The sequence below is a fragment of the Mirounga angustirostris genome, unplaced genomic scaffold, assembly GCF_029215605.1.
Source record: "Mirounga angustirostris isolate CCGP_5_RB_7025 unplaced genomic scaffold, mMirAng1.0.hap1 SCAF_2, whole genome shotgun sequence".
Classification (NCBI taxonomy): domain Eukaryota; kingdom Metazoa; phylum Chordata; class Mammalia; order Carnivora; family Phocidae; genus Mirounga; species Mirounga angustirostris.
In genome coordinates, this window is record NW_026991710.1 from 68,623,514 (window position 1) to 68,649,131 (window position 25,618).

General features: G+C 37.2%; 1 protein-coding gene across 5 annotated transcripts in view; it reads left to right on the plus strand.

The window, feature by feature from the left end:
- ARHGAP24 (Rho GTPase activating protein 24) overlaps nt 1-25,618 on the plus strand; it is a 511,960-nt gene that overhangs the window by 272,921 nt on the left and 213,421 nt on the right. For 2 of the 5 annotated variants that reach the window (XM_064584736.1, XM_045880835.2), the window contains exon 1: nt 21,454-21,710. The exons of 2 other annotated variants lie outside the window; for them this stretch is intronic. The gene's annotated coding sequence lies outside the window, so the exon portion shown is untranslated. Of the gene's footprint in view, nt 1-21,453; nt 21,711-25,618 lie in introns of those variants that run through there. One more of the 5 variants, XM_045880837.2, reaches the window with a different exon arrangement.

The window sequence follows — 25,618 nt, forward strand, 5'->3', positions numbered from 1 at the left end:
TTAACCTGAGATCTCTGTAGTATTATACATCAAAGTTTTGAAAATACTTTATGACTGACCAAAATATGAATTTTGCTTTTTATACTTCTTACTAGTAAATGTTTCACTCATATAAAATAACTTTTCTTTTATATTGTAATGGGATCTTACAGGCAGTTCTAAAAAACTTGGAATTTTCTCTATGAGTTTTTCTTTAACTGTAGCATTGCGCTCTCCATATGGCAACAGGAATGACATTTTCGTTTTGCTATTTGAGTAATCTGCTTCCAAACAGGAAAAACAGGGAATAGGACCAAATGCCTGTGACACTTACCTTTGGAGCAAGATTTGAAGCCAATTAAATCATTGCCATATGATATTGTTTGGACTATAATTGCTCTTGTAATGAGATGCAGGAAGAACAGAAGGCCCTGGAGCCAAGAAGGACAGAGCTTGGAAGAGTTCAAGACCCATCACATTAATGATTCTTACAAATTGTGCTCAGAAGAGATCTGACTTGCCCCAAGTAGTTCACAAATTGAACAGCCCAACTATGTCATATGTACATTTTCTGCTTTCCGGTTTCGACAGATGCATATCTTATGTTCCAGTTGCTCTCTGAAAAATATTGCTCAGCTCCCTGACTCTGCCTGTTTTCAGTCATGGATTGATATTACTATGGCTTATCAATAATTTAAAACAAAAATGAAAACAACAGTAATGAGATCTCTGTAGGCACTGCACTGTCAACAGGAAAAATGAAGACATGGTAATGAGGAAAACATTAGTCTGATTACTTTTGGATGGATAAGTTCTCATTCTTTCATGGTGGTGTGGAAGCCGAAATTACCTCCCCAAATAGTGCTTCAGATCACAAACAGCTTGGAGAAAGCTAGAGTTCTTTCTAATCTGATTCTCTCTTGTTAGTCCATGCTTTAGCAAAGTTAAAGAAATACGCACCCAAATCTTACCAGTGCCACCAAGATAGTCCTGGAGATTATTTCTTCAAGCCTTGTGACAATTTCTTTTTAGACTCAGTATGTACTGACACCCCTGAGTAGCTGAGAATGTCTTTCTCTTCAATCTCATCCGCAGGAGACCTCATCAGCAACCACCTGCATCCCACCCTGGGAGCATGGCATCTTTATTGGCCTTTTGTTTGTATGAGTGAATTCTCTTCTCTGTTCCTCCAAACCAGAAGTTGCAATCAAGAGAAGGGGAAAGATAAAACTGAGAGAAAGGAGTCAGAAGGAAACCAATAGAAATTATATTTGGAAACCTGAGTAGACTGAGAGAGGGTATTTTTTTTTTTTAAGATTTTATTCATTTATTTGATAGAGAGACACGGCGAGAGAGGGAACACAAGCCGGGGGAGTGGGAGTGGGAGAAGCAAGCTTCCTGCCAAACAGGGAGCCCAACGCGGGGCTCAATCCCAGGATCTGGGATCATGACCTGAGCAGAAGGCAGACGCTTAATGACTGAGCCACCCAGGCGCCCCATGAGAGAGAGTATTTTTAAAGGAAGACCCATGCATGGGTCACACAAAGAACGCATATGGTATGAGAAATGGGTAAGAGTTTCAGATTAGGCAAAAAATATGGCTCACAGAGATGGCATGAGTTCTCTCTATGAGAAGTAATGAAAGTGAGAGTGTCAGAAGCAGAGGACAGCCACAAAAGCAGGCAGCAGAGATGGCCTCTTTCACTCTGGCATTGCAAAGGTTTGAACCTGCTGGATGCTGGCTCTTCTTTTTCTTGGAAGAGCGTAATGTTCAGTGACCCATCAAATGAATTTAAGGTGTTTGTAGTGAGAGGAAAGACTGAGTCCATAGTAACGGCTGTATTATGATCAACAGTGCTATTTTGTTTCTTCCCCAGAGTTCCTGTTTATGTCTCAGAGCCTTTATATTGTCTTTGCAAGAACTGAGCCAGTTGGCCAGGGGCCATGGTAAAGTTGCATTGCTAGTGAGTAGAAATACACCCCCTCAGTGGACACATCTTTCATTATTCTGTTTAGCTCAGTTTCCCATTTGAAATGTCATCTGGTTAGGGGTGAATAGAGAACAAAAAGGATGATTTGCTCAAAATAGTTTCAAATACCGTTATGGCACAGAGCAATATCAATATCATTATGAAATTTGAGCCTATTTTTAATATAAAAACTATCATAGGCAGTTACATTTATGCATTCATATTTGACTCTGAGCATTTGTATCATGTCCAGAAAATCATGGTACTCTTTCTATGAGAGGGAGAAGGAAAGAACAGAAGGTGGTCGAAAGAAGCATCTGGAAGAGAAAATATGATGCCCTGCTGTCAGCCTTCCACTTTCCTCAACCTTCTCTGTATCAAGCCTGATTTACACTAGCAAATATTATTATTAATAAAGCTATGATTTTTGTAAAGATAACAATGCTAAGTACTTTGCATATTTTACCTGAATTATTACTGCAAACAAATCTGTGGGATAGATTATTATGTCTAGCTTACAAATTAGAAAAGTGAGGGAGCCAAAAGGTTAAAAAAAAAAAAATGCTGAGTGTCATGTAACCCATGACTAAATGAGCTGGGATGGGTCCACTCTGTCTGACCCCAAAGCATACACTTTACCACTTAGGCTCTACTGTTTCCTTTAGAGCCAGAAGCTCTGCCAACAGCAGGCCCACCAAAGAAGAGAGAAGCGATTCCCTATTACACTTAGGCAAAGAATTCCTATGTGCCTAAAATAGAGATTGACTTCATATCATTGGTTTAATTAGTGTCACTGTGAAGATCAGCAAATTCAAAAATGCTTTTTTCCTTTTTTTAAAAAAAGGCAAACCAAGATGACATGGTATAAAACTTGGAGTATTGAAGATTTTTTTTCAAAGCATATGTATAAAATTTAATGACATAATAGCATAAATCTTCCTTTGATGACTGATTTTACTACTAATATCTAAAATAAAATATTTTGGGGGCACCTGGGTGGCTCAGTCAGCTAAGCGTCTGCCTTTGGTTCAGGTCATGATCCTGGAGTCCCAGGATCAAGCCCCGTGTCAGGCTCCCTGCTCAGCGGGGAGTCTGCTTCTCCCTCTGCTCCTCACCCCACTCATGCTCTCTCTCTCTCTCTCTCTCTCTCCCCCCCTCACTCTCTCTCTCTCAAATAAATAGAATCTTAAAAAAAATATTTTTGAAGTATCAATTTTGAATCTTGCAGACATTATCAGTATTTTGAATATATATCCACAGCTAGATTCTTTATAGTTGCAGGAAACAAGTGGAATAATTTGGTGTACTTATAGCTCTGAACAAGTCTGGAATATAGTACTCATTTGTGATAAATCACTGACATTCTGCTATGGGGTCAGGCCATTATTTTCTTATGTTAGGAAAAACACTGCATGCAGCAAACCAGAATTACATCCCATGTAATATTATTTGCAAGAATGATTAACTGTGGTGCTTGGGGCACTTACATAAACAGCTGTTTCTTGTACTTTCCAGGTGATAAAACCTATTAGTTTGGCAACTTACAGAAAAACCATTAAATCCATCCAAGTGCCACAGGAATAACTGAGCCCCTTAAGCAGGGTACACCCACCACCAAGAGGCAGGGGGTGGGAACTGAGGAAGAGGCTTGGATGAGAGGTCAGTATCTAACTACCAACCAACCAAGAAGAATAGAGAGGAGCCAAGAGTCTTTAAGGGGCAGAGGGAGGAACCAAGATTATTTAGTCATTTACTTTTGGTTTGTTTGTTCCTTTATCTCTTTATTTTAAAGTGAAAGCATGTGTTAAATATTCTCTTTTGCCCTCCTGAATACCCCTGATGGGGTGACAGTCTAAATTGGCAGGAGTCTATGGTACATGAATACATTACCATCTAAGCAATCACAAACTTAAGCTTCCTGACCAGGCGGGTGCCTGGGTGGCTCAGATGGTTAAGCGTCTGCCTTCGGTTCAGGTCATGATCCCAGGGTCCTGGGATCGGGTCCCACATCAGGCTCCCGGCTCAGCGGGGAGCCTGCTTCTCCCTCTGACCCTTGCCCCTCTCATGCTGTTTCTCTCTCGCTCTCTAAAAAATAAATAAAATCTTTAAAAAAAAAAAAAAAGCTTCCTGACCAGGCATGAGAAACTGAGAGAGTCTTCCACACTAACGGCCTTTACAAAATGCAAAAGCAGCAATAAACAGGATTGATATTTACATTAACATTGTATGTAAAATCCAAAAGTCAGCATCCTACATTTTTCGTATCAGAGTATATATCACACTTTATTTCCTCAGTGTTTATTTTCTGTCTCTCCTAATAAATTTTAAGATCCATGAGGAAATAGATTTGCAATTTTTTTAAAAGTAGAGAATTCAGCTTCATATGTCATGCAGAACACCATGGAATTGACTGACAACATTGATGGTTTCTTGGAAAATTTATCGACAGTTTTTTTTCTTAAACCACCAAGAGTCTCGATGCCGAATTTTCTTTTTCTCCAGCTTTTCTTTAATTTGTACCTCCTCATACTTTATTTTAGATGCATTTTCATAAAGAGATATGCTGAAGACATCTGCTTTTCTAACTACTGCAGGGTGAGATCTCTTATGAGGCATCATTTTATTGTTATTCTCCCCTGCAATACTCAGTGCATCAAAATGGAGGAGATTCTATGCAGGGATACTTAAACAATCAATGAAACACATTCCCAAGCAATAATAATGTGATGGAGTCACTGCAATTTGATTAGTGACCTTTTCATTCAGTGCAGAGATAACCTTTATTGATATCATTAACCGGGCGAAATGGTGGTGTGATGCAACTCTTTTTAACCATGGAGCTGGGTATTGATTGAGAAGCATGATCTGAGATTTTGTTAGTGTCGAGCTGTTTACTGAAACAAGAGGGACATTTCTCTCCTTTTCTCCAGCTGCCAAAGTAATTGTTTTGTACCAGCAGCTAACAGAGAGGAGAAACCAAGGACATTTTCTTACTTTGTTCTGTTTCTATGAACAAAAAGCTATTTGAAAGAACACTTTCTGAATGCTCACAAAGATGAAGGCATTTGATTTTAGCAATTTTGGTGTGGCAAGAGTCCATCCCCTTTTCTGTTACTGTATTTCTGAAGGATCTCTCGTTATAGAGCTCCTCATTAGTAGTTTCCAGTTATGAAAGCTTTTATTACTTCTACTTGTGTTTGTGTTTAAGTAAACGAGGTACACTGATTTGTTGCCCTGTGAAAGACCTATGTTATCATAGGGAAGACCTAGAGATTTTTGCCTGTTGGCCCAAATAACTGATTATCTTTGAAATGTTTAATCTGTATCTGCTTTCATGCAATACAAATGAAATATTTGTTTAGCCTTTTAAGGAAAGACTCCACATAGGAATCAAACCTTACGTTGTATTAATTCCCCAAGCTAATGTTTAAATGAAAGAAGAAGAAGAAGGTAGCAGGAGGGGAAGAATGAAGGGGGGGAAATCGGAGGGGTAGATGAACCATGAGAGACGATGGACTCTGAAAAACAAACTGAGGGTTCTGGAGGGGAGGGGGGTGGAAGGATGGGTTAGCCTGGTGATGGGTATTGAGGAGGGCACATTCTGCATGGAGCACCGGGTGTTACGCACAAACAATGAATCATGGAACACTACATCTAAAACTAATGATGTAATGTATGGGGATTAACATAAGAATAAAAAAATAAAAATAAAATGCTGAATTAAAAAAAAGTCAATTCTTAAGCTGAATATCTTACACATTCTAGAAAAAGAGGAGTTTAGTGAAAAGTAGCTATTGTTTAAAACTGTGCTTTTCAACTTAATTTGGTGATACTGAATTGAGAATAATTCTGTTTTTGATGTATGAATGGGATTGTGTAGTGAGTGGAGTATTAGAACACGCTTGTGAGTTTGTGAGTGGAATTATAGTTTTTGTTTTGACTGATTTGTGGACTAAGTTCAGAGCATATAAGTGCTATTTATGGATTCAGAATGAGTAATTAATGTTTAGCAAATAAGTACTAGAAAAAATGGGTTAAAAGATTTACTAAGGTACAGGTATAAAAAGATTTTTGGTGGGAAGGAGTCACAAAATTCTTACAGGGAAGTATTTCCATATTTCCTTAGCTCTCTGACCACAATAGTAGTTTAAATAAGGAACTGTGGACACCTGCTTTTTCTTTTTATTAGCAAGCTTCTGGTATATTTGGAAAATATAATTAAGTAAAAAAATTACTATGTATTTGCAGTTTCAGAAGGACAAAAATTTAAAAAATAACTATAGAAGATAGTGGGGATAGGTAGTAAGAATGGATATGGTTGTTCATTATAAAAATTGAGAATCTGTCATGAAAACTTGTCCAAGTTTAGGGTTCAAAGACAGAGATCAGCTTTTTCAGACAGAAAATAGACTTTTTTTTTTTTAAATCAGTGGCCTTTCTCTTAAAAAACATGAAATCTCATGTACAGCATGGTCCTTGGTAATGAAAAGTCGAGAATAGAGCAGAAATAAATTTACACCCAATAGCATGGAGTTGTTTTTGTTTGTTTGTTTGTCACCATAAATTTGCTTTTTGTCTACCCTTATGAATTATGGATTATAGTTTATGCAAACATTAAAGAGGTTGATTTGCTGCACTTTACTGTTGAATCAGATTTCTTGTACTTTGCAATCTGTTTTCAGCCTAACATAACATCAACAATGGTAATGCAAAACCAAAATACTTAAAGCCCTGAAGGGACAATTCTTCAAAATAACATCCCTGTTTCCTAATCCTGGATATTGTGATTCAGCCATCCTTTTATCTATAGAAGAAGAAAGTGGAGAAAAGGGTGGGGGCTGGGAATCAGAGCAGTTAATGGAGACCAAAAAAGGAAAGAGAGAGGGGGACAATGGAAGGAAGGAAAGATGGAAGAAAGGAAGGAAGGAAAGAAGGAAGGAAGAGAGAGAGAGAAAGGAAAGAAAGAAAGAAAGAAAGAAAGAAAGAAAGAAAGAAAGAAAGAAAGAAAGAAAGAAAGAAAAGAGAAAGGAAAGAAGGAAGGAAGGAAGGAGGGGAGGAGGAAGGAGGGAAGGAAGAACGAAAGAAAAAGGAAGGGAGGGAGGGAGGAAGGCAGGAAGGAAGGAAAAAAGAAAAGATAGGGAAGGAGAGAATAATAAAAATACGGGAAGACAAGTTTGGAATTTATTGTACTTGCATCAATTTTAACACAAGAAAAAATTCTTTACTCCTTGGCCACTGCAGTACCTCTAGGTCCTTAAAATGAATTATTCTTTCAAAATTAATAAGATGCAGATCCTTGCCACTCAAAGTGTAACCCTCAGAACAGCAGCTCAACTGGGAACTTGTTAGAAAACCAACTTTCCAGGTCCTCACACCCACCCAGAGCCAAATTCAGAATCTGTACTTTGAAGTAGATCTCCATGCGATCCTATGTTTGTTAGAGCCTGTTAGAACAGCAACTATGGCCCTGTGTCTACTGGCAGAATGTGCACTTGTTTCTCTGTAACCAAAGACCACAAACAAACACAGCGTGTGAAAAACAGAAGAAAAATCTCCCAGGATGAAAGCATAACTAAAAGGACATGCAAAATTCTCCACTTAGGCCAAGTGCTTCCCACTAGACAAGAAATCACGAATGTCATTCAGTCGCTCTAAGTGATGAAAAAGCAAAATACACTGAGTCCACTTGCCTTTTTCTGCTCCTCAAATTCAAACAGAGACTTTCTCACAATTTTGATGTTTAACAAGTAGTTTTAAATGGTGTTTAGCCTTCCTTGATCAAGTCTTCAGGTAATAATATTTTAATGTTTTGATTTTGAATGAATTTAAATGTTTCTTCAGGTTACACTGCTTCCAACTGTCCATTTCTGTATAGATATGTGTTTTTTTTTTAAGACTTTATTTATTTGACAAAGAGAGACACAGCGAGAGAGGGAACACAAGTAGGGAGAGTGGGAGAGGGAGAAGCAGGCTTCCTGCGGAGCAGGGAACCCGATGCGGGACTCGATCCCAGGACCCTGGGATTCTGAGCCAAAGGCAGACACTTAATGACTGAGCCACCCAGGTGCCCCTAGATATGTGTTTTTAAAGACTTTTTGTGTGTGTGTTTGTTATGTCTGTATTATGTGGCCATGACACACACACACACACACACACACACAAACACCATTCACACGTGAATGCTTCATCCCCTTTATTACATGCTCTGAGACCACAGCAGAGGGTCTGGCCTTCCTGTGGAAGACAGAGAAAGCTTATCTGTATGCACCGAAAGCACTGGGGACTGGAACAGAGCATCTCAACAACAACAATAACTAAACCAACCTGAGTACCTGGGAGGGAGGAAGAAAAATGACAACTGCTCTTTGGCATATAGATCGCCATAGAGGAGCAAGTTATTCAAGGAGAGAGGAAAAAAAAAATGTTTTCAGATTTCAGCATTATATTTTATTCAGGACAATAGTAAATTATTTCTAGCTGATATTTTTAGCAAATGCCAAATATGATTACAGGGAGCAAGAGAGTCTCTTCCCAAACTATGACATTCTTGGTAGGAGTTAAATTCTGTTATCATTGTTTTTGTCTAGCAAATACTTCTCTGTTGTGTGAATTGGAGAGCACAGTGCATGTTTGTATATATAATGCTATGCTGCTTGCATTTTTAACATTTGTTTATAATGTAGCTTTGGGAGGTAGCTGTTGAGGAGAAGAATTGCTCTAAACTTGAAAATCTTAAGATACTCTAAGAGTACAGCCAAAGAAATGTACCAGCTCCTGAAGAATTGTCTTTGCTCTAAAGGAAAGATAAACAGTGTTCTTTCAAGGTGGGGAGGGTGTCAAAGCGATTCACCTTCACAGTCTCAGAGAAGAAAGACTTTTGCTGTGGCTGCTTTGTTAACTGAGCAAAGGGAAATGAGTTGGCATGACAACCCACAAACATTACACGCTATAGTGAAATCATAACAATAAAAAATAAAATAATTAAAAACAAAAAAGAAAGACGCAAACCAATGAGACTAGCATGACAAATAAAGATGGAAAAAAAAATCTAACGATAGGATAAAGACAAAGTAGAAATTTAAAGCCCTCTGTAAGTATCCAATGCTATACAAGAAAATGCATTATCTAAAGAAACCATGAATTCCATAGATGAACTCTAAGACAGAATAGTAACAACACAAAAAAAGTGCTTCTGAGTTGGGGAGGCAAATTGATAACTTAAAAAGACTTTTATAAGTCTAAGTAAGTTAGAATAAATAACTTAGAATCAAGAAAGATAGCAAGAGAACTGTGGATGAGATCACTGGTATGAAGGAAAGAAATACTTGAAATAATTGTGGTGAAAGCAGAGGAGAGACACAGAAATTAGAATAATCAGTGAAAAAATGACAGATAAGAAGGAGATAATAGGGATCCCTGAAGTGCAAAAAACCAATATGTGGACTAGGAAAAATATTTAAAGACATAATGGAAGAAAAAAGTAGAATAAAAGGAGTACCTGAATCTGCAGATTAAATGGGCACATCGAATTGACAGAAAACATAGGATACCTGGGGGCGCCTGGGTGGCTCAGTCAGTTAAGCATCATCCTTCAGCTCAGGTCGTGATCCAGGGGTCTTGGGATCAAGCCCCACATTGGGCTCCCTGCTCAGCAGGGAGCCTACTTCTCCCTCTCCTCCATGCTTGTGCTCTCTCTCTCAAATAAATAAATAAAATCTTAAGACAAACAAACAAACAAACAAAAACATAGGATACCTGGTCATATGTTTGTTATCTAGCATCAGGGGAAAAAGGAAAATTCTGCTGGCATGGATGATAAAATCAAGTTACATAGAAGGGAAAACAAAACAAAGCACAAAGGACTATCTCAGACTTCTTCACAGCAATTTTGAGTGCCCGAAGACCCTGGAAGTTGTGAGGATACTAAAGGGATACGAATAAAAATGTATCCACGCAAGTGGCAGTAGGAGGATATTCTCAATTATACAGTGCCTATGCCTTCTCTAAAAAATTGCTCAAATGTGAACTTAGTGAAACCAAAAATAATCAAAATAAAAAACTCAAGAATAGGAATGTGTGATAAAATTCTCACAGTGACATTGTATTAATTTAACTATAGGACTAAAATTAAACAGCTGGTAAAGATAGGGTTATAGAACAGAAAGCAGATATAACTTTATTTTTTTTTTTAATTTTATTTATTTATTTGACAGAGAGAGACAGCAAGAGAGGCAATACAAGCAGGGGGAGTGGGAGAGGGAGAAGTAGGCTCCCAGCCGAGCAGGGAGCCCGATATGGGGCTCGAACCCCGGACCCTGGGATCATGACCTGAGCCAAAGGCAGATGCTTACCAACTGAGCCACCCAGGCACCCCCAGATATAACTTTATTCTTATTATTTTGTCAGTATTAATATATAATAAAAATGTAAGAGAAGATGAGAGGGGAAATGGGAGGAAGTATAAATGAGAATCTCCCATATTTTTTTCTTTTTTTATTATGTTATGTTAATCACCATACATTACATCATTAGTTTTTGATGTAGTATTCCATGATTCATTGTTTGCATATAACACCCAGTGCTCCATTCAGTACGTGAGAATCTCCCATATTTTTAAACTTGAGAATCCAATCACATTGTAAAGGCTCCAAACATAAGATCAAAAAAAATAAAAGAGTCTGTGTGTGTGTGTGTGTGTGTGTACACATATATTTAAAAAATATTTTTTTTCTAGCTCTGTCTGGTAAGGGGGTCTGGAAGCAGTGGCATGAATATTCAGCACTTGGTTTCTAAATGCTATTCTCCATTACAATAAATCAAGGTGGAAAGTGATTTAAGTCTGAGATAAGGAAAGTATAGTGAAGCCTGACACTGCATGTTGCACCAGAAATAAGGCAGTGACATAGCAAAAGGACAGAGGAGCCAGCCTGAAAGGTTCTCATTGGCCAAATTTGAAATAACTTGACTATTAGAGTACATAATAAATAATCGACCAATTTAATAAACCATTTTAATAAGTTAAAGTCCATAGATTACTTATTAACCCAAATAAATAAATGGGTGTGATAAGAAAGCTCTTTCTTACAAAAGAATGCCAACTAATAAATATAGAAGGAATGAAAGAGTTAGAACGTTGCATGGATGCTAACACTACTGGATGAGAGTATGATAAAAAAATGGATCAGAGTTAACATTATTAATATCAGGGCAATCTGACATCATAATCCTCCAGATATAATGCAGTGAGAAGGACACAACATCACTTCTTTGGCATTTCTGTTAAAAATGCATAACTCATATCTAGTCATGAGGAAATATTAGGCATATCCAAACCAAGAGACAGTCTAAAAATAATCTATTTGTATCTTTAAAAAAGTTCAAGATCCATAAAGACAAAGAAATGTTGAGGAAATGTTCCAGGTTAAAGGAGAATATAGAAAAATGGCACTAAATGCAAGGTGTGACTATAGATTCAATCCTGAAATGGAGAAATAATAGCTATAAAGGACATTAGTGGGGCAACTTATAAATGTGAATATGGACTGTGGGTTGGTTAGATGAATAATATTGTATCAATGTTAAATTTCATTTTTGAGAATTACACTGAAGCTATGTAAGAAAATATCCTTGCTCTTGCAAAGTAAGCACTATGTGCTGATAAAGGTATGCATTGTCTCCAACTTATTCTCAGTGATTCAGAAAAAAATAATGTGCATGTATATAGATTGATAGATGGAGATTGGTAAATCTAGGTAGGGGGCATATGGGTTTTGTTTGTGGTACTCTTATAATCTTTCTGTAAGTTTGAAATCATGCCAAAATACAAAGTTACAAAAACATAATGATGCCTCATGCCTTTATTATAGCCCTTCCAGCTTTACACAATTATTTCTGTTTGTGTATCCATCTAATTAAAAATGGGCCTCTCCAATGTTTTTCACTGAACAGCATGTCCTAATGTATGTATGTTTCATTCATATATTTATAAACTATACACACACACTAGGCCTAACATTTCACTGAAGAACACAGATCTCAGTCTTTGTTCATCTTTTCTAACTACACTCTCTCTTCTGGCAATCTAATCTGTTCTTATATCTTTAAATTTCATCTACTTGCCAATAACCAATGAAGTTTAGAGAGTAGAAGCACTCTAACATTCCACAATGAATTCCAGTGACGCCTCTCCCTTACAGGGAGATAGTGAAGTACAGTCTCTCATGGGAAGATAGTATGAAAATAGATGATGATAGATTCATTGTGAAGAAAAAAATCAGAGTTGGAATTCATTACAAGACCAAGGAATTATCCAGTGTAGTTTCCAGGCTGAATAAGAATATAGTGACTAAAATTTCTAAGAAAAATCAAATGATTTTTCTGGATAAACTAAAACTGCCCATAATTATCTTACCAGTTCAATAGGTGCTAGCTAAAGGCTGGCCTGTGGTAATGGGTTTGTTTGTTTCCCAGAAAGGCTATGAGAATAATGCACTGGCATCTCTTAATCTCAGACACTGTACATTCAACAAGTCAACTGACATTATACCCAATAAAGTGCTGATTAAAATGATGAAGGAGATACTGCAGAGACCAATTTATGGTGAAGGAGGGGATCTATTCAAGTCAGACTTTTTCTGGCTTAGTCGTCATATAGCAATGATGAAAAATACAGTATTCGAGTTTGAAACAGATACATTCTCACGCAGAAGCGATGATTACAAGACATTCAAAGAAGCAATTCTTGACACAGGGTACAAAGAGGAATGGGTACTAGGAATGTCAATTCTTAGTGGTTATTTCCTGGCAGCTTCTCCCACATTGGTGAGATTATGGTGTTTGGTGTGATTCATCCATTCATTCAGATCAATAAACATTTATTAGGTACTCATCTTGCTAAGCATCTTGACTGCCAGTAAGATATTGCACTTATTTTTTTTAGCCACCTGATAAATTGTACAGATAAATCCAAGTGCTTAAGAATGGAAGAGAGAGAATTTATGATGGGAAAAGAAGACACATGTATTATTATACTTGCTTTCTTGTCTAAAGATGAACAAATTTAACTGTGCCAAATATTAGAGTAAAGGAAGATAATGTTTACTTTTTCAAGACCAGATTTGTGGATATGCATGTGTATGTATGTGCGTAAATATACATGTATGTGAAAAGAGAGATAATCTGAATGGATGCAGAGTGAATTGTTGATAATGGTTAATACTTAAGAATAGTATTGGAGGGTGCCTGGGTGGCTCAGTTGGTTAAGTGACTGCCTTCGGCTCAGGTCATGATCCTGGAGTCCCAGGATGGAGTCCCGCATCGGGCTCCCTGCTCAGCAGGGAGTCTACTTCTCCCTCTGACCCTCCCCCCTCTCATGTGCTCTCTCTCTCTCTCTCAAATAAATAAATAAAATCTTAAAAAAAAAAAAAAGAATAGTATTGGAGGGGTGCCTGGGTGGCTCAGTCGGTTAAGCGTCTGCCTTCGGCTCAGGTCATGATCCCAGGGTCCTGGGATGGAGCCCCACGTCGGGCTCCCTGCTCAGCAGGAGTCTGCTTCTCTCTCTCCCTCTGCTTGCGGCTCCCCCTGCTATGTGCTCTCTCTCTGTGTCAAATAAATAAATGAAATCTTAAAAAAAAATAGTATTGGAGAAGATTGAGTGAGTGGCTAGGAATCTTAAATTTTACATTACATACTTTTTTTTATTGCATGTAGGCTTTTTTATAAAGAAGCATATTACTTTCTGCACTGAAAAATAGTCAAAATAATATGAGGAAAGAAGTCTGGCTTCCTTATATTTGGTTGCATTAAAGTTTGAGGTCCAACAGCAGAGGATTGATGGGCAATTTGTTTTCATTATTTTCTGAACCACGCTTGTGTATCTAGGGACTTGCCAAAGATTATAGACCAGGGAGGTGCCTCCTTTATTCATTTCCAACAGTCTTACATAGTAAATTTGGATTCATTCTTTCCTCGTGAAAAATGACAATCACTTTACACTTCCAGAAGAAATCCTTTTTTGTATAAACTCAGAAAGCTTGCTCCTTTGTTATTTTGAGAGCCCAAATAAGCTGAATATTTAAAAATTATTAAGCACCATGTGGTTCGGCATTTTATATCTGATGACTTTTCTCCTAAGAAAATTTTAATAGTCCTCCTATTATACACTAAAAATATGAAACGTCTCCCCACTGCCTATTTTATATTCTTGGCAGTCTTAAAAAATTATTATTGTTACCATTACAATTGTTTCATCAATAACTGGCTGTTTTACTTTCTTTATGATGCAACAGATATCTTCACAGACATCACAGATAAACATTAAGAAATTTAAAACATATGGGAGATAATTATCTCAGAGAATAGTCGAATTTCATATCTGAAAGATCTTCCAAGGTAATCTTCCTAAATCCTCTCATTTTATATGGGAGAAACACAAGCCTCAGTGAAGTCAAGTGTTTTGCCCAAGGTCACACAGCTAGTTGCTGACAGAACCAAGGTTGGAATCCTAACTAATTTTGGCTGATATCTCTTCTCTCTCCCTGGGCATGTTTGCTTCCCACACTATGCCCATCCTTCCCTTTGTCTAGCCTAGGAAGGACTCTTGCCATGTAAGGAAGGATGTCCTCAACTCTGGAAAGAATTCAGGAGTGGGGTGGGAGAGTGGACTGAGATTTGATTCAGTTTGGTGTTTATTAGTATTGACTCACTGATGGTTAATACATTGAAAAATAAAGTCTGTGCTTATTTTTAAATAACCAAAATAGCTAGGAGCACCCATCTATACCAACATATTTATATTTTATGGAAAATATTTATATGAATACATTATATAGGAGACTAAACACTGCATACCTGTTATCTGTGACTATCTTACAATGAAGGGTCATTTTTCATCTTTATGTATCATTTTCTAATAAAATAAACTATGGAACTAAATTAATTAATATACCTCAAATGGTTCAGTTGATTTGGCCTTTGTGTATCTATTAAACACCTTGTCCAAGTTGTGTAAGAATTCTTGACTTTTCTTGTCTTGCCTCACTTTAGGGGCCAGTTACTCTAAAACCTATGACCTCATTCTTGATACTACCATCTCCTGAAGGTCAGGTTGAATGTCAACCTCTAGGTAAGGTGATGTACATCCATGTTTGCCTATAAGAGTCCTGGTTTTTATCTGCTACCCTGTTGTAATTGATAATAGTGTCTCCTTTTACTCTCAAAAGTCAAGTTTTGGATACTAAATTGTATGGTTATCCTACCCATAGTGAATGTAAAATATGCTAGAGAAGGAACTTTTCTCCTCCAACTTTAAGGCAAATTTCAGAATTTTCTCCTGCCTGAGCTATGTCTGCCCCTTCCTATTTTCAGTGTCTTAAGAATTGTACCTCCTCCCTTCCAAGATTCATTGAAACTGATTTATCTTTCAAACACCATTCTACTCAAAACTCAGTATTTGACTTGATTGAACTAGAGTATCTGCCAAGTCCACTTTCATTTTGGTTTAACTGGCCGTCCTAGTATAGAGTGTGAATAAATCTTCCAGGCTTAAAAATATTAAATTATCAAGAGAAATTTGATGAAGGATTTATGCTTTGCAGGGTAGCTAAACGTGTTGTTCCATAGAAACAACACAAATCCAATTGTTTGTGTGTTGGATCTCAAATTAGAACATGCTCATCCCTGGAAAACCTAAACAGTCTTGCCTAAGGAATCTTTTAAGATACTGCCAAATTATTATTCCAAACAACTTCTTTAAGTCTAAGTTTAAGAAGTGTCCAAAATGTATGATCTCCTCAAAGGGCCAGGCAATTTAGTGTAGAGAATATGGGTTTTGTAGTCAGATGGACATGAGTTCAAACATTGCTATCACTCTTTCAAGTTTGATCCCTCCATTCCCTCATCTGTGAATGGGGAGAACTTACTTATACAATGAGAACTTACTACATTTCCAGGCAGTTCTAATACTGGTTACATTTTTCTGTAATGATTTTACAGAGGTTTTAGAAGTGATTTTGGCTTACTCACGTCTTCCTACCTGTGAGAAAATGTAAATATCTTTTGGTGCCTCTCTTTGGGGTCTCTCTGTCCCTACTGCCTAATTTCAGACCATCACAATGTCTTATTTGAATAAAGAAACAACCTCCTAAGTAGTCTAGTCCTTCAGACCACCTGTCCCTAAATTCTTTCTCCACTTAGCATTCTTAAAACAAAGTATCCCCTGTTTAAAATTTTTCAGTAGCTCCCCTATTGCCTTCAGGATAAAAAACAAATTCCTAAGCCCTTTGCCTATATTTCCTTCTGCATATTTCATCTATTAGTCTATGTCTTTCATTCTACATTCCAGCTCTATAGAAATTCTTGAAGTGACCCAACTGTGCCCTATCTCCTGCCTGGAATGTTAATCCTCTCCCTCTCCTGCATTCAGAATGTGCCTTGTGCCTTGGTTTCATCTTCTCAAAAAAGCCTTCTTTGCTCACTTCCCATCTTGATTCCATGCTGCTTTCATGTGCTCTCTGGTAATGTTGTGCTGATCTCCCCAATAGTCTGTAAATTTCTCTCACTTCCAAAGGGTAAGCCTCCTGACATCAGATTTTATCTTTTTCTTTATACCCAAACACAGCACATTATTTGGACTCAATAAATCTGGCTTTCAGTAGATTGAAGGAAAGAAAGAAAGGAAGAAAAGAGGGGAGGAAAGAAGAAATTTTACCGTATTTTCCTGGAGAAATTTGTATTCTGGATAAAGAAATCCTATCTCCTGAGATAACAAGGAATAATTACACAAACCTCATTACCTGGCATGGACCCTTGTCCATAGAAGACAATCATTAAATATTTGTAGCTTTGATTCACTGACTCACTAAATGCCATGTATGTACTTAGATTAACATGCAATCAGTACCAAAGGAAAAGGGCACTTCTTTCAAAAATGATTTTAAATGATGTTATTTGCTATCAGACTGCAGTAGTGTTCAGACAAGAGATTTCCTCTACCTTGGTGTATCGGTGGGCCAGGGGTGGGGGCAACTGCCATGGTATTTGGGGGAAGTCATTTTTTTTCAAACAAGGATCCACACTCTCTCTGCCCTCCATCACACCAGCCACCTTTCTGATATGGTGGGACCCGAGGTCTGCTAAGCCAGTCACATTATCCCACAGTGTGTCTGAACCACAGGACCCAGAGAGGCTGACTCATGAGAACAGGTAATTAGGAAGCAGTAGGACATGAGATAGGAGAGGAAATCTAATTTACAGCTTGCTGGAGAGCTCTGAGTCAGCGTGGAGGAGAACCGAGATGGAAGATTAAATTATCTGTGAGCTTACTTCTCTAAAATTATTTAGTCTGTCCCTTTTTTCATTTAGAAAACATATGCTGTGAATGCAAGGATTTAGCTCCTGCTTCTGAAGAATTGGCAGCTGAGAGCAGTTTCCTGAAACCACCTGGAAAGGATAGAATTAGCTTTAGGATATCTGCTCTTCCAATAAGGGCCACGACTATCGAGTTCAGGAAACGGAGGAGATGTCCGGAAGCTCTTAGGACTTCCTAGCAGCTCAAGGGTTATATGCTGGCCTTTGTGCTAACCAAATTCAAGGGTTTCAAGGCACCATGTATAGATGCAGCCTCCTAGAGCCCAGCAGGGGCTCTTTCCTTATTTCCTGCGATGCCTAGCTGCTTGAGCCACAGGGAGACTTGCAGAGTTCAGTCAATTGCAGAAGTAGATTAGTCTTTGCTTTCATGCTTGTGGACTTCTGTTGGATGTTTGTTGACTGAAGAGTAGTAACCTAGGCAACAAATACAATTAATTCATTCAAGAAATATTGGTCAAATATGTATTCTACAGTAGATGCTGTTCTAAATACTAGAGATAATGTCGTTTAGAAAGCCTAAATATTGTTTCCGATCTTATTTATAACTTCCAACACATTTCTGATTTATAATACTCATTCTAGAGGAAACACAGTAAACATACTTAAACTGACTAATTAAATGAATGAATAAATACAAAAAGAACCCAAGATAATTTCAGATAGTGGTAAGTGCTATGAAGAAAAATTAAAATAGAAAAATGGGGCAGAGAGAGTGTGTATGTAAGGGGCGGGGGAGTTGATCTGCTAGAGTAGTCAGAAAATCTTTTTTCTGGGGAGGTAACATTTGAAATGAGTCTTGCGTTCTGATTAAGTGGTAGTTCTGCAAAGATGTGTGGGGAAAACATCCTAGACAGATGGAAAAGCAGGTTAGGAAGTCGGAAAGATAAACTGGTGGAATTATGTGAGGCCTCAGAAACCAGTGTTAAGCATTTGGATTTATACTGCAAGCAGTGGGAAACCATTGCAGGGATGAAGCAGGGGAATGATGGGAAACTAGTAGAGGCCATGAAATGGGATAATGGGAAACCACTGGAAGGTGTGAGGCAGAGGAATTATGGGAAACTATCAGCCAGTATAACGAGGGGAATAATTATCCTGGCTGTTGTGAGGAGAATGGCTTTTGAGAGGAGACGGGCAACAAAGTAAGCATGAGCTTGAATTGAAGAGAGTTGATGCTTGAGATTTTTATGTGCATGGTTCCCTGGGACTATTAAAAATGTCCATGTATGATGTCTCCTCCCAAGCACAGAATATTATAATCCAGTAGTTGTTCATGCAGTCACTTCCCTTCACTGCTATGACAAAATTGCTCTCTGGGATTCTTTAGTAAAAGCCTTCCTCTAGTGTTACTCTAAACCTGAAAACTGAGAGGAGATCAAGAGTTAAGAGAACTCTGACTGTCTTGCCTGTGTTAATATAGTCTGCCCTGTATTTCACCTCTGCTGTAAGTACCTCTCCCATCAGTGAAATTCAACTCCACACATCCATGCTTCATAACACAGTAACTAGTCCCCACTAAACTATGCTAGGATTCTAAGATCCAGAGCATGCCCAGAGTAGGGCAACCTGGAGTATGTCCAAGGGACCTAAATATAGAGGGACAATTTTTTTTAATGGTTGTATGTCACTGTGTTATTTTAGATTGTGTTCCAATTCACATATTGACAGCACATACTTCCCTTCCAATGGGGAGAAACAAGCCATGTCATGAATTAACAAAGTACGTTGGAGGACCATTTCCTGTTGCTGGCACTGGTCACCAAAATTGCTAGTTCCCTCTTTGCTTAACCTATTTTGAGAGACTTTGGTTCTTGCATTTAATACCTATAATCTATTGTCTGTGGCTCAGCCCACTTCTGTTCCAAACAACCTGCTTGTATGTGACTTTTCTTTACACCTTCCTTCCTGAGTCCAGTCCACAACCTTGAATCACCCTGACTCATGCCATCTAAATCTCTGTCTCTCCTCACAGCCTACCTCTCTTTCAAGGCTTACTCAGATTTCCTTCCTGTTCCTTCTAATAGACAAAAGGCAAAATGTTCAAATTAAAAGTAAAGTTTAAGAAGTAAAAGAAAAATGGGGAATACTTTTAGTAAACCCAAGTCGAATGTATCAGAGTGTCAGACTCTAATCATACTTGACCTATTAATGTTACATATAAATGTAGATGTTGATGTCTTTGGGATTTACCTTTGCACAGAGCTCAGTTAGACAAAATTAATTGAGAATGGAAGGGGATTCAGATCCTGCCATTGTGTCAAAAAGTATAAAGTATGGTTTACAAGATTTCTTTCTCAATTTTTATGTATTTTGAATCAGTTGCTTATTTGTCATGGTTAGAAAATTGATACAGAACCTATTAATTACTCAACATTTTGGAAAATATGTTTCAAAAAATAAATTATCACTTAAAAATATACTTTCATAATTATTTAGTCACATTGTACTGTTTTCTTCCAAAGATCAGGGCAAGGGTAGATACAATATCATTTTATTTTATTTTATTTTATTTTTTTATTTTTTAAATTATGTCCAATTAGCCAACAATATCATTTTAAAAGTAGATGGGCAATGTCAAAACCAAACTGAATTTCTGACTAAAGAATGTATGGCAATTTGAAAATGGGTTTTGAAGGGTCTGAGCATTTGCTAATTGTGTCTTTAAATTGTAGCTTGTAATGTAGATTTGCCTTTAGTAGTTTAGGGAGTCAAATCAAATAGAAAGATTAATAGTACCCAGAGCAATTTCAATGTGGGCCATTTCATATTTTGACTTATCTGACCCTAGGATGGATGTTGTTGAGAGTGGGCAACTCAGTGGAGAGAATGTAAATAAATATTGGGCACATGCTTATAATGTGAGAATGGATAAAAAGATAGTTATAGAAAATTGACCTTACTTCTTAAGTAAGCCCTTTGATTATATTTGACAACTATGCACTTATCTAACTATGCTTGTTACTATATTCCACAGGGAAGGATGGGATAGGTTTATAAATGTTCAATTAATATTTGTTAAATAAGTGCATGAATGAATGAATGAATGAATACATTTTAGAAAGGAAAATTTTTAAAAATACAATAAGAATATCACTCCTTCAGTCAGAGAAAAATAATTTCTTTATATATAAGTAGGAAATTTTACATGAAAGACACCAAATAAAAATTATTGTGCTGCTTTTATTTAACAAAAATATGTAATCAATAATAACAAGAATAAATTTGCATGTATAAAAAAAATCTCGACAAATTGGAAATAGGGATCTGTGATAATAGTAATGTGTTTCTAGTTCAATATCATTGATACTGGGTAGAAATATGAGGGGCGCCTGTGTGGCTCAGTCAGTTAAGTGTCTGTCTTCGGCTCAGGTCATGATCCCAGGGTCCTGGGATGGAGCCCTGCATCGGACTCCTGCTCAGCATGGAGTCTGTTTCTCCCTCTCCCTCTGCCTATCCCCTGGCTTGTGCTCTCTCTTTGTCGCTCTCTCTCAAATAAATAAATAAATAAAATCTTTAAAAAAAGAAATATTAAAGATTAACACCTGTCATAGCACCATCCCTAATAGTCCTCTAAAAGGACTAAGGGATGTCAGCGTCCTGAAACATAAAAATACTATGGAAAATCAACAAAGGTTAAGATTATTTCCTAAATATACAAGAAATTGGGCATTATAGAGAAACTTTCAGTATTAAGGATTTCAAAGTGGAGTAAAATGATTTCTCTGAGAACAGATGGTTCTCATATTGTAATTGTGTTACTGTTCTCTGCCAACTCCTGTGGGTATTATACAAGGATACATGGGGAAAAGGTAAACTATTTCCCTTTGGGTACCCTACAGTAGTAGAAAGAGCATTGAATTGGCACTTCTGAAACCTGGTAAATATTCTTAGCTGCGGAATTAATTAGCTATGTGAATGGCCTTGTACAAATCATATTTTCTCTGGGCATCAGTTTCCTCATCTATAAAATGAGGGCGTTGGGCTAAATTATATTTAAGATCCTGATAGGCTTTCTGTGGTTCTTTTTTTTTTGTCTTTTTCCAAATGCTCAACTACTACATTATTTAAGGTATATTTCCTGGTTCCTTTTTTTTTTTTTTTTCCTCCCCTCTGTCTCTTTCTTCAATATATGGGATAGGAGGACACTGACTAAGTCTGAGGGGCGGGAGGAGGAAGAAACTTAGCTACAGGAAAGGTTTATATCCCTCTCTACAAGAAAACTTAAATATAGCTACTACAGCTTTGAAAGGAATGGTTTATGTCCAAACAGCATTTTCCAGACAAGCTCTGTACTTTTTTGCCAACAGAATTAACTTTAAACTGAACGCAGTAGACAGTTAAACAAGAGTCGGCACTGGAAACAGCTGTGAGTAGACAAGACCAGTTACTTATAAGGTACTGTTTTTTACTCATTGAAATCTCCTTCAGGGTTTATTTGCTTCGGGCACAGGGCACAAATATTCTGTGGTCATTTGACCTTTCCCCCCACCTCGCCTCTATTCTGAGAGAAAACACACTCTTTAAAATACCTTAGCTTCTTCGCTGTATTGTTTTGTGGCTGTTGATATTTAAAGCTACTAGGATTGGGTTTTGTTTTGTTTTGTTTTGTTTTCAGGAACCTGATGGTCGTTGTTGTTATTTTATTTTGAAGCTTTGTCCTTTTTCGTATCTTGTCATGGATGGTTTTATGTTTTGTTGTTCATGTCGCATAAAGAAAGATATGCTTTAATATTACGGAATGTGCAGAATGCTCTTGATTGAGGGGGAGGGATAGGCTAATTCATCTTCGACTGGAAGTATAGAGCCAGGATAGAGCCAATCAGACAGGAGGACCAAGACCTAGCAGCTCCAAGCACTTTAAACGGACTCGGGAAAGGTTTACTGACCTCATCACAGCTTGGTGGATCTGACCTGGAAAACACACAATTTTGAATCAGGATTTTACCTTTAATCTACTTCTATGGTTAATTGTTCATTTTAACCACTCCTTCCCTTCATTTCCACTTATTTAAAAAAAATTCTGGCAAGCCTTTTTTTGTTTTTAATTTTCCTGTGAAGTTTATCTTCGTTAAGCTCATCCATCTTAAATGGACAACATTTCCAAGATCTCAAATCACTGAGCTATGGAAGCTCTCAGAGCAGAAGAGAAATAGCCCAAAAGGGTAGTGAGGTGGACACTATCATCTAAAATGTCACTCTTTCCCGGGAGGCCTGACTAGTTAATAGATAATTACTGCTGCTGGTCAATAAACAAGGAATGAGACAATTAAGGAGCTCCACATTTGTGGACTTTCCAAAAAGTGAACTTACAAGTTTACCACGGAAAACCCCAGAAGTCTTAGAAAGAATGTAGCCATTTTTGGATTGTTAACTTTCTGAAATCCAGTATATATTTTGAGATCTCTCTGAAGGGAACTAAATTCAATTTAACTTTCTCTTAATTACCCAGACTTCTCATCATGGATATACATTGTAAATATTATTGTAGATACATTGTAGATATAGATATTATTCTATAATGTAATGATACATTAGGGGCCTATTTTGTGGTATGTAAGGCTGTTACATCTTATATCAAAAGGTCACATAATCACTATGCTTTTTTAAATTGTATTATATTTATAGGACTTTTTTTCCTCCTGTGTTCAGCATCCATATGGAAGTGTGACTTCTTATGGGTGCGGACAGTTTGCATTCTTCTAACAACTCCCTTCAACCTCAACCACGTCTTTATAATTATTATTTCTTTTGTGCTGTGCACAAGAAAACTAGAAAAAAAAAGTTTATAAAAAAATTATGGAAGGAATGAAAAGCAGTAACTTTATCTGAGGGTCCAAGAGATTCTCTTATGAGGAAAGTGCACGTGCCAAAGTGCATAGACCCAGTGACATCTATTTTAGGTGCTCAGGGGACTTTTGGTTTGCATCCAAGTTCTTAGTTGTGTTCTCTAGGAGAATTTGCCGTGGAAGGGACTCTGGCATAATGAAGGCATTACTACATCAGATACAGAGAGTGTTGTTTGTTCTCCTTTTTATAAAGTTCCTGGAGGTATGTGTCAAGGAATCAGTGACTAACTACATCTCAAGGGGCAGACTTAATATTAATCAAGTACTAAGTATTTTATTTTAGTTCCATTTACACATACGCTATTCACATGCATGCAGGGTGGGACACAGCATCCTAATGCTTTGTAGGAAAGAGTTAGGGAAGAGGAAAAAATACTCATCTTCTAGTCCATGCAGTTCTTCTGTGTGGAGATTATGCTTTAAAGAAAAAAGATATATTTTTCAATTGTCTCAATAATATCTTGATTTCTTTAATTCTATCCTCACTTACTCGCAATTTCTTTTAAGTTGAAAATACTATGAAGCCCTGAATTTTGTAGCAGAATATGTTTTCTTACCTTTCAGTATTTTTTATGTTGTGCACTGCAGAGCAAAAGGAATCACTGGTTTCTTAGTGATCTTGATAATTAATCCCACTTTACCTGTGAAAAAAATTAAAACTGGATATATTAGACAAATACATGAAGCGATAAACTGAGTCCGGGGCAATTCTAAATTCCAACTTTAAGTAGTCCATTGCTAATGACTTGACCATACAGCTTTATTTAGAATTATGTGTGAGGACTTTTGTCTTAGAGGCCTACTTTGCTCATGTCATTTTTTAAATACAAGTTTCATCTAGTCACTCTAGAAATTGTTACTGGGTGTTAAAGTATCTTGTGGTGTAAATGACAAACCATGTTTGAAACCATGAGTTCAGGGACTGCCTTTGTCTGCAACATTGAATTTAGGGTCCACATAAGTTTAGAAGCATCGTCTAAAAGCTAGAGATTTTGCTTATTTTTGTTCCCTCATTCTTTTAGTTAAATGGCATGGGTTATTTTAAATAAAATGTTATTCCAATTGAAACATAACTCTTTAAAATTGAATATGCTATTTTAAGTCAATACAATAAAGCTTTTTTTTTATACTTGATTGAGTCTTTCAGTTTAATCAAAATGTAATTTTCACAGGCTTACCTAATTAGGAAATCTGACGTATGAAAGGATATGTATTTGACAAGGAGAACTATATTATCACAAGACCTAAACTTAAAATTCCTAAAAACTCAGTGCTTTGATGAATATACACTTATGAAGACTTCCATTTAGAAAGTGCTTTTTACTGGGTGCCTGGGTGGCTCAGTCGTTAAGCGTCTGCCTTCGGCTCAGGTCATGATCCCAGGGTCCTGGGATCGAGTCCCACATCGGGCTCCCTGCTCCATGGGAAGCCTGCTTCTCCCTCTCCCACTCCCACTGCTTGTGTTCCTGCTCTCGCTATCTCTGTCTCTGTCAAATAAATAAATAAAATCTTTTAAAAAAAAAAAGTGCTTTTTACAACTAGAAAGAGAAGACGCCTGTAGGTGTTCACTGGTGATGCTTTATAAGGGTCTTTCTTGACAGCCTTGTGAGACTGCTCCAGAAGCCTCAGAACATAGCCCCTCATGAATTAGAATTCGGTGAGCAAATGTATGTATTTCAAGGAGCTGTCAAGCCCAATGCTGTAGGTTGTGGACAAGGAAGAGAAGCTATAAATATTGCCTTAGTTGTTGAACAGAGAAAGAGATAATTGCTTTCTTCTCATAAAAATCAGAATTGAGTTCATTTTCAATTTCAGCCTCTCAGGAAAGATGCTCTAATTGGCACGAGTATGTTCTTCTATGTTGCCCTTTACTTAATGTACTAAATTGGACAATTTAAGAGGAGATGTGGTCAAAGACTAAGATTCTTTTTGTTCAATTTAGTCATGCAATAAATGTCTATTGAATGAATATAACTTCTAATCCTTAAATTAAAAGGGCATTAACAAAAAATAATACTAAACCATTATATTTTTCTTCATGTTTTATTATTGGAGCATTTGTTATTTAGTTTACTGTTGGGTTATGCAAAAACATAAAAACTTCATTAAGCGATACCATTAATAAATTATGAAATTGCTGTTAGCAAACAGCACTTTATGATTTTTTTTTATTCTTATGTTAATCCCCATACATTACATCATTAGTTTTAGATGAAGTGTTCCATGATTCATTGTTTGTGCACAACACCCAGTGCTCCATGCAGAATGTGCCCTCCTCAATACCCACCACCAGGCTAACCCATCCTCCCACCCCCCTCCCCTCTAGCACTTTAGAATTATGAATTTCTATAGGTGCCTATAGTCAGTAATAATTTAAAAAGCAGAGTTGGAAGACATGAAGGCATCATCCTTTTTCCTCTACCCTTTGTTTAGTTTGCTGAAGGTATTGTGGAATTT